Genomic DNA, 15130 nt, shown 5'->3' with positions numbered 1-15130 from the left:
TGTACGATCAGTGCCTCATATACTGAAATATTTGAGCCAAATTTGAAGAAAACCGTTCGGTCAATTACTCAGATATAAGGCGGATAGCAGTGAAATACACATACGTACGCACGCACATACCTACGTTTTTTTTTTTTGAACAAGATGAACTAATTGGACCCTAACACGAAAATATTTGCAAAAAAACCGATACCCAATTTTTGATATGATCATTATATTTTCCTCTTATTCTAGCTATATTCGCTGGTAAAGTTAAAAATTCAGACTTGATTAGTTTTCACCCTGAAGGTCTGCGTTAATCTAGTATTACAAATTTATCTCTAATTTACTCTATGTTATGAATAAAAGATGAAAACCTTATTTAAAACGTTTTTTTCAATCATTTATATTAAACAGTTTGTCTCAATTTGGTTAGAAAACCTTTTTTCTTTTTCCTGTTTAGCCTCCGGGAATTATCATTCAGGTAATATTTCAGAGGATGATATGATATGTATGAGTGTAAATGAAGTGTAGTCTTATACAATCTCAATTCGACCATTACTGAGATGTATGGTTAATTGAAACCCAACCACCAAAGAACACCGGTATCCACGATTTAGTGTTCATATCCGATTAAAAGTAACTGCCTTTACTAGGACTTGAACGCCGGAACTTTCGACTTCCGAATCAGCTAATTTAGGAAGACGCGTTCACCACTAGACCAATCCGGTAGGTTTTGGTTTGAAAACCTAAAAAACATATGAGCACTTCCGTAATATTAAAAACGAAAGATGAAATCATTACATATAACCAAACTTTCCCTCAGTCATAAGACTCAGTAATTTAAAGAAACATTTTTAAAATACTAATATATCTTATATGCCAGCCTCCGTGGCACGTGTGGGAGGGTCTCGACCTTTCATCCATAGGTCCTGGGTTCGATTCCTGGTCAGGCACGGCATTTTTCATACGCTACATTCCATATCCACGCACAAGCTACAAGCTTATGTTTCGATATAAACCAAAAAATAAATAAATTATTTTTTCATACGAATAAACAAATATTCGTAGTTTATTTAAAATATTATTTTTAAGATTATTTAACAGAAAATTTATTTTACATTAAATGGTTATAATATTAAATTCATTTTAAAAATGTTAACAATACGGAATTATTATTCAGCAAAAGTTCTTAATTGTCTTTATCTAGTAAGCTGCTGTTATCTCAACAATTCTAAAAACCGATTTGAACTTAAGGGATCCAACTTTGGGGCACTACGAGCAAGTCCAATGTCAAAATTTTACAAAGGTTTCAAAATAAACTAGCGAGGTGTATAACAGAGGCACCATGGTTTGGGAAAAACAGTGAAATACTCGAATATTTAAGTTTACGTTACGTCCGGGAGGAAATACAATGTTTCAGTTCGAAGTACGAACTACGACTTAACAACCACGTGCATCACAGCCAGGAACCTCCTAGACAATGGAGATGACGTTAGAAGATTTTAACGACTACACGTTCTGGACCTTAGTGACTCCATAGTGTCTTATCTCTCTAGTATGCATTATCTCTTTGATTTTTATTTTCAAATTTATTATACATACTTTTCTTTTTCTTCTCGTTGTTTTTATTGCTATTTACAACTTCTTTTATTTTTCTTTCTATTGTTCTACTATTAGGTTCATATTTACTTAATGTATGTGCTGCTCGCCACAAAAGTTCTTTGTAATACTAGAATGTAATTTTTGAGGAGTTTCCCATTGAGGAGTTTCGCTGGGGACTCCTTGAATCCCCAGCGAAACTCACAATCTCTCATGTGATTGCGAGTGTGATCCAATTTACTCAAGGTTAATGTAAATGTAAGAGATTTTAAATAAACTTTGAAACTATAAAAAAAAGTTTTGTCAAGGCAAAGTTGCTGCTAAATTTTAATAGAAAAAAATATTCAATAAAACTATCATGCAATTTAATCTTCAACGATTTCAGTCACACACCATTAGTCTAAGTAAAACCAAACCAATTTTAAGTAAAATATTTTTCTTTCTATAAATTACTAAAATTATGTAAGATGTTTTAATTAACTAATTATTTTGTTTGCTGCTACGTGCATTAAACACAACTTTTCGTTACGTTTCTTTAACAGGAACAATATATTTGTTTTTATAATGTTTTTTTTTAAATTAATTTTCAAAAAAGTACTTCAATTTCCTATATCTCTATAATTTGTACATAAATATAAGATCAAATAATTATCTTTGAAACTCTCTTAATTACTCACTTTGTAGTTATTTTATTCATCTTCACGTATGTACGAGTATTCAATTTACTACTTTCCTTGTATTTTTAATCACTTTTATTTTTGATTTTATAATAATTGGCTCTATATTTTGTGATGCTGGTTTGATCAAGATTTTATTACAGCTTCCCCATTTTATTTTGTTCTAAAACTTTTTTTTTATCCATGAAGCAACATCCATACTCATTACAAACGTGATTTATATCATGTATATTTTTACAATAATATTCCTATTTGGTGCACGTCCACATCATGGTAAATCTAGAGTTTAATATAAAAATGTTACATAAAAATAAATTACAATAAAAAACACAGCTTCTCCTTCAATAAGATCTTTGATACCACAGATCAAAATTTTAAATATTAAATACACAAAAAAAATCGGTAAACAATAAATTAATACACTAAATATTCACGAATCCAACAAGAACTACTTTAATTATATACTTTATTACCGTTTTCTACGATTTGGTGTAACATTATACATTTAAATTCAAGCCACTAAAAAATTATTAAAAGAACAACAAACAAATTTATTTTTGTAAGGAGAAATAAAAGTTTTATTCCTAAAATATGGCCCTTAAAAACGACTAGTTTTAAAAAAGTATAAGAAATTTCTGTCACAAATAAATCAAAAAAAGTAATTCTACCAAAGCAAAAAACGTCTTAGTATTCTCTATGTCTACGAACGTAGTATATATTTTCTGAAGAAGAACCATGACAACATTAAGTTGCATCCGGCGCCATTGGCTAAACATAGCAGCACACGGCGTCGGTCGGCCACACGTGCGCGTCGACGCCAGTGCCACACCATCATCTACTTCCACAAATACAACAAACTACACCCTCTATACTGCATTTCCAGAGCATAATTCTGGTTTGAAGAATATTGCCCTTCTTTCTTAATCGACTGATAGCGCGTAAACATCTGTAATTGAAATACAGAACGAATTTTTATCCTTACGTATAAATTCAATTTAATCTACTTAATCCATACTTCCAACAACAACAAAAAATTTTTACGGGCTCGATGATCTTCACGATGTAATAAATATAATAGAGAACCAATGAAATAATCCAATATTCCAAATGAAATAAATAAATTTCGTGCTTTTTATTTAACAATATTACGTCTATTTTTTTATTCTTCATAAATCAAGATGAGTTGTTATCATGTTCTCTTACAATAGTATAAAAAAATATTTTACTAACATTTATTATATTATTTTATTACAAAACAAAATTACATTCCAAAGCAAATTACAAGAGAAAAATTTAGAATAAAAAGTAAATTAACCATAAAAATCTACATTTCTAAAATCATGGCCCTTTTTTAATTAATAATATTGTAACAAGAGTAACGGCAAAACCCGTTAACAGTACAACATTATAACAATTCTAAAACGGTGACTGTATTTTGAATCACATTCCCTTTCTTCCACTACAAAAAAACTTTTGCGCAATTCTGTGCAAGAAGTCCGACTTTTTGTTTCCGACACCCTTATTGTTTCACAGTCAAAAACGCACTGATTTTTAGAGTACAACGCACTACATACGTTCGATTAACAAATAGACCCTAACACAAGTATCAAGTTTCAACTCGCTCACTATATAAGAAAGAAAAAAATCCCTTTCGGCACGCCAGAAGGCAGAGGTAGATTTTACCGGTGCTAAGTAGGGAGATAAAAAAGATTTTCCCCTTAAAGTTAAGAGAAGCTTCAAATTTATTCAATACGACAATGGTTGCATGTGAAAAAAATGTTTAGCATATGACAAGTTCCATCTTCTTATAATTCCAGCAACATTTTGGCCATCCTTTGCCGTAAGAGTTGGTCATATCAAGAATTATTTCAGACAAAAGTTTTAAGTAATATTTACAGGACTAACGAACACTTTAAACAGATTCGATATTGTGCCTATTAAGGGAGATATGACTTTTTTTGTTTTCGAAACCCCATTTTTCCACCCCCTGGACCATTGGTTTGTGATATCAAAAAACTTTACTTAGATATGTTTTAGGTACTTATCCAAAGAATAGTAGGAACTTTAAAAGAATTGATATTTTACTTAGTAGGAAAGTTATAGCAATATTTTGTTTTTTTTCGAAAAAGCCCCATTTCCACCCCATAGTCCGATTTTTCCCATTAACGAAATCGACCTAGATTTTGGGTTGTTATATTTTATGTATCAATTTGAAAGTGATTGGCACAAAATTACGGCATTTATCATGTCCACAAGAAAGTGAAATTTCTACATATACGAGGTGCGACAAAAAAGTAATGAGACTGATGTGAAAAAAAATGTTGCTTACCGTTTTAGTGTTGCTTACCGTTAATGTTGCTTACCGTTTGTTTAGTGTTGTCTCCTTCAAAGTAGTTCCCCTCTGATTGCACACACTTATTCCAGCGCTTATGCCATTGACGGTTACATTTCTGGAACTCATCTTCTGTAATATCCTCCAAGACCCTCGTCACAGCTTTTTGGACATCTTGTGTTGTTTGAAAATGGTGTCTCTTGACCGCCATTTTGACTCTTAGAAATAGAAAAAAGTCGCACGGAGCGATATCTGGTGAATAAGGTGGTTGTGGTAGTACTGAAATTTGTTTTGAGGTTAAAAATTGCTGTACTGACAGAGCAGTATGGGATGGCGCATTATCGTGATGCAGAATCCAATTATCAGCGATGTTGGCACGGACACGAAGAACTCGTTTACGAAGTCTTTCTAAAATTTCTTTGTAGAAATATCAGTTAACTGTTTGTCCAGGAGGCACCCACTCTTTATAAACAATTCCCTTGGAATCGAAGAAGCACACAAGCGTGCATTTCACTTTTGACTTTGACATGCGAGCTTTTTTTGGTCTGGGTGATCCCTTTGAGCACCGTTGCGAACTTTAGCGTTTTGTCTCTGGATCGTATTGAAAAAAACCAACCTTCATCACCATTGATAACACGATTCAACAAATCTGGATTGATTTCCGTTTGCTCTAACAGATCGGCTGCCCCATTTTTCCGTGTTTCTCGCTGTTGTGAGAGATTTTTGGGGACCATTTTTGCACAAATCTTTCTCGTACCAAGATCTTCAGTTAATATTAGACGAACCGTTTCTCGATCGATGTTGAGTTCTTCTGCAATCATTTTCACGGATAATCTTCGATCAGATAGTACGATTTCACGCACCCTGGTCAAGTTGACATCTGTCCGTGAGGTTGATGGTCGTCCACTGCGGTCTTCATCTTCAACATTCGTTCTGCCTTCGCTAAAAATTTTATGCCACCGAAAAACTTGAGCTCTTGACATAACCTCCTCTCCAAAAGCCTTCTGAAGCTTACCATAAGTTGTCGTCGCGTTTTCATCCGATTTAACGCAAAAAGAAATGGCATACCGTTGCGCAATATTTCTGTGACGAGAGACACAAACACGTGTTCACTTATTACAGCACAACTCACGACTGAGCAGTTGCATCAATGTGCCGCTTGGAATAGAAGTAGCTTATAGACCAAGATCAAAGATAGTGTGCCTACGCAAGCTGCAGGGTTGCCACATCTTGCAAAGAAAAATCAGTCTCATTACTTTATTGTCGCACCTCGTATACCCGTGTGTATATATATATATACACGAGTATATATGTAGAAATGCATATATAAACTTTTCAACTGATGGTGGTTTTGTAGTCTGGGGATGTGAAACGCGAAGATCTGTCGAAATTTTCCGGAAGTCGAATGATGGTATCTATTACAACAGGTAGCTTTCTCATGAAATCTACCTAATGCACCACTACACAGTCAACATAACCCCAAATTGAGGTTATACGGTAAACATAATTTTCAATGAAACTAATCTCGTAGTACTGGAGATTTTCGAGCCACAATATTTTTAAATTTTTTGGAACGCTTGAGCGTAACTTAGCAACGACTCAACAAATTTCCATACGCACAACTTCAGTTATACTACTACACCACATCTAAATTTCATTGAAACTGATCTAATAGTTTTGGATGTATTCGAACCAAACATTTTATACAAAGGCTTATATATAAAAGGAAGTTACATTTTAAGTGAATGGTACTGCTCATACCTGTAAACGTACATAAAATTCAATCTCACCCCACAATTCCACGGTGCAATCGAAAATAATACCGTACTATTTTTCGAAATTCGGAAAAAAAAATATTTACTATAATAAATACGCTTTAAATTTTAGTAAATAAGGTATTATTTTATTTAAAATAAAATTCTTCAGATTCTTTTTTTAAATAAAGCATAATTTGACTGAACCGAGATTTTATTGGTTCAACAAATAAAAGGGATCGCCATTTCAAAAAGGTAAAAAATATAATTAAGATGCTACGAAAATTATATTGACGAGAGGGAAACGTACAAGCTAAAAGAGGTTATACATACAAACTTTAAAATAGCATCCATCGAATTTTAATTCATTTCATTACGTATCCAGGTTCAAAACACAATAATTGTAGATAATTTTCCTAATTATAAATATATCATGCATGCAAATATGGAAACTTTAAAAATAACACAATTTATCGCATTCTCATTTTAAGAATTAAGTTAATAATAGATTAAAACCGATATTAAAGTTAGGATTATTAATAAAAAGTAAAGCCCATCACTAATCCGATGATTATACGCTCTGTAATATTACTTCTTTCTTAGAAAAATATATGGTTAATCTTTATTTAAAAAAAAAAATATTATAAATAAAAGTAACATTTTAAGATGATGTTTAATTTCTACTTTGAAAGAAGTCGTACAATAACAAAACCAAGAAAATTAAACCGGTTGGAAACTTATACTACATAATTAGTAATTTTTATTTAGTTTAATTACGAGTACTTAAATAAAAAGAAATATGTAATAATAAGATGGTAAATACTTATCCATAAACAATGGAAATTTCTGCAAATTAGTACAGTTGAACATACAATTATAATACAATAAATATAATTGAACGAATTACTTTTTAATAAAAAATAATTTAAAATATTTTATTTTAAAGATGGAAAATAAAAATATTGCCAACAATATAACAAAAAAAACCTTATTAAATAAAAAAAAGAACCTAGTCATTAATTTTGATTTCTTTTGGGTAGTACTAATGTACTATAATAAAAGCCAAAAAAAAAAAAAAAATGAAAAACCAAACGGTTATAAAATTATATAATTTTCTTAATAAACGAGTTATTGCGTATAATAGCAAACGTAATCCTTAACTTTTTTGTCTTTTATTTCTAAATAAAAAAAATCTTTTCTGCACAGTAAGCAATTTAATATCACGGAAATTCTTTTCAATTCAAGTGTAAGTGGGGTTGCAAACCAACTGGAAACAATGAAAAATCATATTTTTTAAAACCTTACCGTTATTAAATTTTTAGACAGATATATAGGTTATATTGACGTTAAAAAATTAGAGAAAATAAAAGAAAATTTTAAATCACTGTCAGAAGTTGGGAAATTTGAAACGTATTTATTAAATTTAATAAATACAACAAGAAATAAAATAATTCTAAAATAAATTTTATGACAGTTATTTTTTAGAAATTTAGACGTACGAGTATATAGGGAAGAAAAATTATTGTATCAAGGTATTGCAGAAAACGTTTTAGGATTTAAAAAAAAAAAATTATATAAATTTTAAAAAGGTTTACTTCCAAACTCTCTCTACATTTTATTTATCTAATAAAATCAATAATAATTTACCTCTTAAGTCAAAAATATGGAAAACCCGTTACAATCATTTAGGGTATCCCACGAAGAAACGGAAAACTTTCCGAACATGTTCTATTTGTGAAAATAATGAAAAATATTCATATAATTATAGGTCTGGAAATGCTTTATTTTCGAGATTGGGTAGCGAAAGATTGCTCCCGGATTTTAGCTCTTCTAATAAAAAGAAGCCCTGCTGTAATTTTTGAGACCCAAACTAAGAAGTAAAATTGGTGGTTTTTTATGTAATTTGGGCTGGGAAAAAGTATAAAATAGAGCCCAGGACTTTAACTCCAATAGTGTTTACGGTATCCGACGTAAAACACAAAATTCCGTGTCGAAAAACAAGTTTTTTTTTATTATTGTACTCGTAGTACAATAGCTTTGTTAAATGACTAATAAATGCTGAAGATTTAGTAATAAAACTTTTAGAGAATTTTATTCTCAGAAAATTAATATGAATACAGGCAATAAAAAGTAAATAAAAACTGTTAAGAATCGGTTTTTATTGAACAAAACAGACGAAAAATCGTATTGTTCTTTCTGTTCCTAATAAGCATTCTTTTTAAACATTCTTCGGGGTATTAGCATTTACTAACGCAAGGATCATTTCCAGCGTGTTCGTTTTGTGTTGAAACCAAGTAAATCATCTTGTTAATGATGAAAATCGTGTAATTCAGCCCATTCAGCGTAGCTCAGGCATTAGTACAAGGCGATTTCATGTCACTGGTTTGAAAAAAAAACAAAGTGTGGCGCATCCTACGGAAAAAAAATCTATGTCCTTTCCGCCTGCAGAAGGTTAAAATTTTGTGGCCAACAGATTATTCCAAGCGGTAAAACTTCTGTCATTTGGCTTCTAGATAACGCTGATAAGGTAAATTCAATTTTATTTACTGATGATGGCACTTTTACGAGAAACGGAGTCTTCAATTCTAAAAATAATCATTTATGGGGCGAAAAAAATTCACATGGTACTGCAAAATTAGTTTCCAACATAAATTTCACCTTAATGTTTGAGGTGGCATTATTTATGACAAAATTCTGGGACCCTTTGTTTTCAATGAAAATTTAACGGGAAATGCATGCATACGTTCATTTATTGAAAAATAGTTTTCCGGCTCTTTTGGAGGATTTACCTTTACAAAGCAGGTTGCAAATGATTTTCCAGCACTATGGTGCAACGCCACGATGTACTTTTACAAACTAGACTTTAAATGATTTTCCAGCACGACGGTGCAACGCCACATTACTAGCAGCTAGAAATCACTTGAATTCTAATTTCTTAAACTGCATTGATCTTCGATCGATTGGCCACCACGATCAGCTGAAACAAACGCCAAGAGATTAGTTAATTTGGGGTCATATAAAAACTATAGTATACTGACAAAAATTTAATACTAAAGAAGAGTTAATCATTAAAACATGAAATACTACTGAATTTAAACGAAACAATTCTGAGATGATACGGAAAGCCAATGGAAATATCTTACGTCGGGCAGAATGCTGTGTATATTGTGAAGAGGGAATTTACAAAATGCCGAGACGCTACCATTCGCGCCTAGGAGGCCGGCTGTATTACAAACCTAAAAAAAAAACTTGTTTTTCGACACCGAATTTTGTGTCTCACGTCGGATACTACTGGAGTTAAAGTTTTGGGACTTATTTATTCTTATTTAATTCCCAGCTCAAATTACATAAGAAACTACCACATTACTCCTTAATTTTAGGCCACAAAAATTACATTAGGGCTTCTTTTTATTAGAAAAGCTGAAATCCGGGCCAAATCGTTCACTAACCGTAACTCAAAAACAAAGCGTTTCCAAACCTATGTTTATATGAACTCATCAGTAGAACATGTCCTGAAAGTTTCTCTGTTTCTTCGTGACACACCCAGTACAAAATAAGAATCATGTAGTTGGATATTTAGAAAATTAAATACGTTAACTTATCCTTGTATTTATATTTATGAATGTGGAATATTAGCCAAAAAAATGGTTATTAATTGTTAAAAAATAATAATATCCACTTTAACAAACTAGAGAGTAGAACCATTTTCGTATATTACAATACGAAAAGGCTTAAGAGAAGGGCCTTATTTTACTTCAGTTTCCATTTTTAATAAAATGCCGAACCGTTTGAAATATCATTCGACCAATTTATTTAAAATTTAAACGATTTAATTTTACGGAAAGAGTATTAGTCTTTGATGAATTTTTGGTTAATATTAAAAAAAATTGATGTAGACATCACATGACTTTCTTGTACGCCTATTAAATTACATACACACATGTTTTTAAAATGAAAAGTACATAAAATTTTCATTTATAACTACAGAAATTATTTTCATATTCTTTTTATTGCTTTTGAATTATTATTTATTGTAAATTTTTTTACAATCAGAGGTTAATTATTAATAAATCAATATATTTAAATTCAAAAAAAGGTAAAAGAAAAAATGGGATGAAGTCGGATTTGAACCGATGTGCCTTCCCCTGTAAGATCCAAATATTTCATTAATTAAATTTTATTTGGCTATACCTCTGGACCAATAAAATAAAAAAAGTATAACTTATGATATATCATTGAAAAGCTCTCAATGAGGGCTACTGCAGTTAATAAAATGTTCAAAATCCAAATTTTTTTAATTTAGGGTTTTTTTGGCTATTTTAGGTTCAATCAATTGCAATCAAAAAGCGAGGTGCACAATTTGATAACAGTTCGAAATCCAAAATTTCAACATTCTATGGCTAATCAATTTTTAATTATGCGAGATTCATACATATGTACCGACATCAAGCAGAAACTAGTCAAAATGGATTCAGGGATGGTCAAAATATCTATTTCCCGTACAACGTTCACGTTTATTGTATGTGTTTAAAATAATCTTCAACAGCGACTTCTGAATTGGGAATTATTTTGTGGATTTTTTTTTTATATTTAAAGTATTTTCAAAAAAATTATTTCATATGTTTAATAATTTTAAAAATTATTAATTATTTAAATAATTAATATGGAATTTAATATCTAATTTTACTTCCTTGTACGACGTAAAGGAAGTATTATAATCGTAAAATATCTCGGTTTTCAAATTTCAACAGAAATATCCATTTTGACTACTTTCGGAATTTCGTCTGTACGTACGTATATATCCCGTATAACTCAAAAAAGATTAGTCGAAGAATGTTGAAATTTTGGACTTAGGACTGTTGCAACATCTAGTTGTGCACCTCCCTTTTTGATTGCAATCGACTGAACCAAAATGTCCAAAAAAGCGTAAATTCCAAAAAAATTTGGATTTTGGGCTTTTTCTTAAATGCAGTAATAAGCCCTCATTGAGAGCTTTTCAACAATATATCATAAGTTGTATTTATTTTTATTGGTTCAGAGTTATAGCCAAATAAAATTTCAATTAATGAAATATTTGGATCTTACAGGGGAAGGCACATCGGTTCAAATTCGACTTCATCTCATTTTTTCTTTTACCTTTTTTTTTTTTTTAATTTAAATATTTTGATTTATAAATAATTATTAACCTCTGTAAAAATTTTTTACGGTAAATAATAATTCAATAATAATAAAAAAAAGGAATATGAAAAAATTTTGGAAGTTATTTATGAAATAAAATTTTATGTACTTTTCTTTTTTTTTAAATGTGTATATGTAATTTAATAGGCGTAAAAAGAAGTCATGTGGTGCCCACATCAGACTTTATCATTTATTTTGTTTTTATATTTATAATTTTAATTATAATAACGTAATCTAAATAATATATTATTATATACTGATCAGAATAAAATTTTATTTTATTTATTAATTAATCTGAGAACTGATCTTTTAGTTTATATATTTTAATAAGAACAAATTGGGTTCAAATCAGTAAACGATAGATACGAGAACAAAAATTGTCTAGTATTATAAATAAAGATGGAAAATTGCTATAATATAAACTATTAACTCATAATAGAAGATTCCCCAACTGATTTGGAGTATTGTACGTAATGTGCAATGTTTCACAACGAAAAGGGATAGGTTAATTAGTTGCTTATACTAACTACACAACCTATATCATGGGTGCGACACATGTAAAGCGTTCATTATACAACCGGTCCCTAGAGTAAATAGTAAAGGTGTTATTTGTACAAGCAAATATCGCCTGTATATCGGTGGGTTTGGCATAAGCAATTACATATACGGGTCAGTGAAGAAGGAAATTCGAAAACATTTTTTTTAGTAAGCATGGCATACAATGTTTGTTGTTCTTTAGAATAGTTATACCGTTTTCTATTTCGACTTTTTACTCATGTCAGATCGATTATAATTAAACAAAACACAACATCGTATTTAAACAAACAAAAATAAAACGCCTAACAGAATTTTTTTTTATTTTTAATTTAAATCAACATAATAGTTATCTTTTAAATAGAAATTGCAGCTAATACCTGGAACCGGTTTAATTATTGAAAATAAAATAATTAAAAATTTAATTTAATGAGACAAAATTTTGTTTTGGTTAAGATTCTGAAGAAAAAAGGGGGCATTTGAAATAATAGTTCTAATATGTAAAATATTCCCAAATTTTATTATGTATTTAATCAGTACAATTTTTTTTTAGCTATATTAAAAATAAAATTATAATTGAAATGATGAACTTTTTGCAGCTGGTATTAATGAATATAAACTAAGATCATAAAAATAACGAGGTGTACGTGTTGGTGAATGAATAAGTAATCATTGTATACAGAATTCATTAAAAAAAAAAAAAGAAAAAAAGGAAAACTATGATGTAGTAAATCAAACGTAAAACTGAATTAATCCATTGAAATTTAGACTCATTTCACTATCGTAATAAATTTACTTACTTTTACTACAAAATAACTAATTGTTTTTAAAACAAATAACCCTCTCATGAAAAAAAATAGAAAGAACCTTTGTATCTGTAAAACTAAGATTTAAATGAACTAAAATTACCAGGAAGAAAAAAAAATCATTAAAGATGTCTCCTGTCAAACAGAAAGAAATTAACTGCTCCAACGTTCAAAATGTTACTAGTACAGTTGTACAATTTGCTCGGCCGGTTTTATTTTTAGAAAACTATTTTTAACTTTATAGGTTGAAGAAATGGGTTCAAACACTACAATTGGTAATATATTACGTGTGCTGTTGTATACAATTAGTTTAATTTGAGAATTATACATATTGCTACTGCTTAAAAAATAAATCTAAAGAAAATTAAATACCTTTTACATTTAATAAAATAAATTAGCAAATAACTGATGGAACATTATATTAACAGATTGATGAACAAATTTCTTTTAAAAGGTGTAAAATTAGTTTCTATTTTTATTTCTATTTTTTTAATATAAACTGAAGACAAGAAATCTTCATCGTTAAAAGCTCTTATATACATTTATGATAATTCAATATACGAATAACTTAAATTACAGTAAATATGAATGTAAAATTTAAAACTCAAATAAAGATCGATTATTAAAAAAAAAAAATATTTATCTTTGAAAGTATAATTTAGCTAATATGCCAAATAAATTTAAATATCAGTAAATTTTTTAAACTTTATATGTTAAATGATACAAATTTATTTGTGATTAATTTCTCATAAATCAAAGATTGTATTAAAAAAATATTAAACTAAAAATAAATAATATAGATTAATTTAAGCACACTATATATTCCTAAACTTTAAATTTCTCCAGAATTATTATTTTATCATTTTTCTCTAATTTATTTCAAATAAAGAATTTAAATTTAGATTATGGCACTGAAATTTTAAAGACGTTTAGACATTTTAATAATGCCTTAACAGAATAAACAGCAAGCCTAAAGTGAGTACAAATGTAAACAGTTTTGGATGATAGTTCTTTGTAAAAAAATGTATATCAAAAAATATTATTACAAATCAAAAACACGTATGTTTTTTTATATATAAGACTCTGGTAGATTATCAAAGGGTCTTACAGCTGGATCAATCGCAATTACTTTCTGAAAATATATCATTCCATTTTTAATTCTTGGTGTTCCATAAATTGTAAGGGATTTCTTGTGTTAGGAATATCAATTAATTTGATAATTATTTTGAAAGAGTGGGTTTAAAAACGAATCAGAAGAGGCGAAACCGATAAAATGAAAAAAAAAAATATGAGAAAAAGAATATAAAATAGTGATTATTCAGAAATAGAATCTTTAAAAATGAATTACAAGAATTATTTTCTCTAAATAACGAAGACATTAATGGATTATTTCTATAGAAAGAATTACTCATTAAAATTTAGAAAGCTCAATTGAGGGAGGATCCGTCCAGTTAAGGTACAATACCCTCTCCACTTCACTGCGCATCAATGTGTACACTCCTTTCTAAACTTTGACGAGTTTATCAAAACTTTGTTTTACATTATTTACACTATTTCTTCTTTTTATGACACATTCAAAATGTCTGCTCTGCAAGTAGCATAGACGTGAATTGATTCCTTTCTACATAGTACAATCAGTCTTCGTGGTAGACAAAATTATACGGCTGAATAGCAATTAAATTTTTGGTGAGGTTGGCATCCTGATAAAAAACTATATATTGAATTCGCTGAAAAAGGACCATTTTGCAGCAAACTTTTCCTATTAATTCTAGCCACGGAGTTTTGTTTACTATTAAGAATTCTTTCAGAATCAACGATTTCATATTCACTCACAACCGCATAGTTAAGGAACACAAAATATAAATTAAAGTTTTTTTTGGTACTTTTATCGAATACCGGCTGCACTGATTATTTATTTAAATATACAATTTATGTTTTTTCAACAATATAGGAATATTATTTGATTAAATGCCTCGAACGGAGAGGATAAGGTAAGAGTAAGTTTGCTTATCCCAATGACGTAATCTCAACTCTGTATCTGTATCTAATGCATTTCAGCTGTTTATCCAGAGTTGGTACCGTGTGTTTAACGCGAAAGTAGTTTAATTTCACACCGACGTTTAACATGAATGGTTTGGAATTTGCCGATTTATTTGGATTTTGCACACAGTTCCTGCATCTGTATGAAATTCTATCAGGAACCAGGACATGTCGTAACGGACACGCTACGCTTCTTTTCTAAGCTGACGTATTGTATGGCATTAAAGC

The 15130-nt window shown here is 29.7% G+C and overlaps 1 protein-coding gene across 1 annotated transcript in view; it reads right to left on the bottom strand.

Moving 5' to 3' along the window:
* The window catches only part of sick (sickie), a 944125-nt gene that overhangs the window by 805004 nt on the left and 123991 nt on the right, over positions 1–15130 (bottom strand). The window contains exon 2 of the mRNA XM_075371421.1: positions 9134–9321. The gene's annotated coding sequence lies outside the window, so the exon portion shown is untranslated. The remainder of the gene's footprint in view (positions 1–9133; positions 9322–15130) is intronic.

This window comes from Lycorma delicatula, chromosome 7 (genome assembly GCF_047948215.1).
Source record: "Lycorma delicatula isolate Av1 chromosome 7, ASM4794821v1, whole genome shotgun sequence".
In the NCBI taxonomy this organism is placed as follows: Eukaryota; Metazoa; Arthropoda; class Insecta; order Hemiptera; family Fulgoridae; genus Lycorma; species Lycorma delicatula.
Note: the sequence above shows the minus strand (reverse complement) of the source record. Positions and strands in the feature narration are given on the sequence as shown.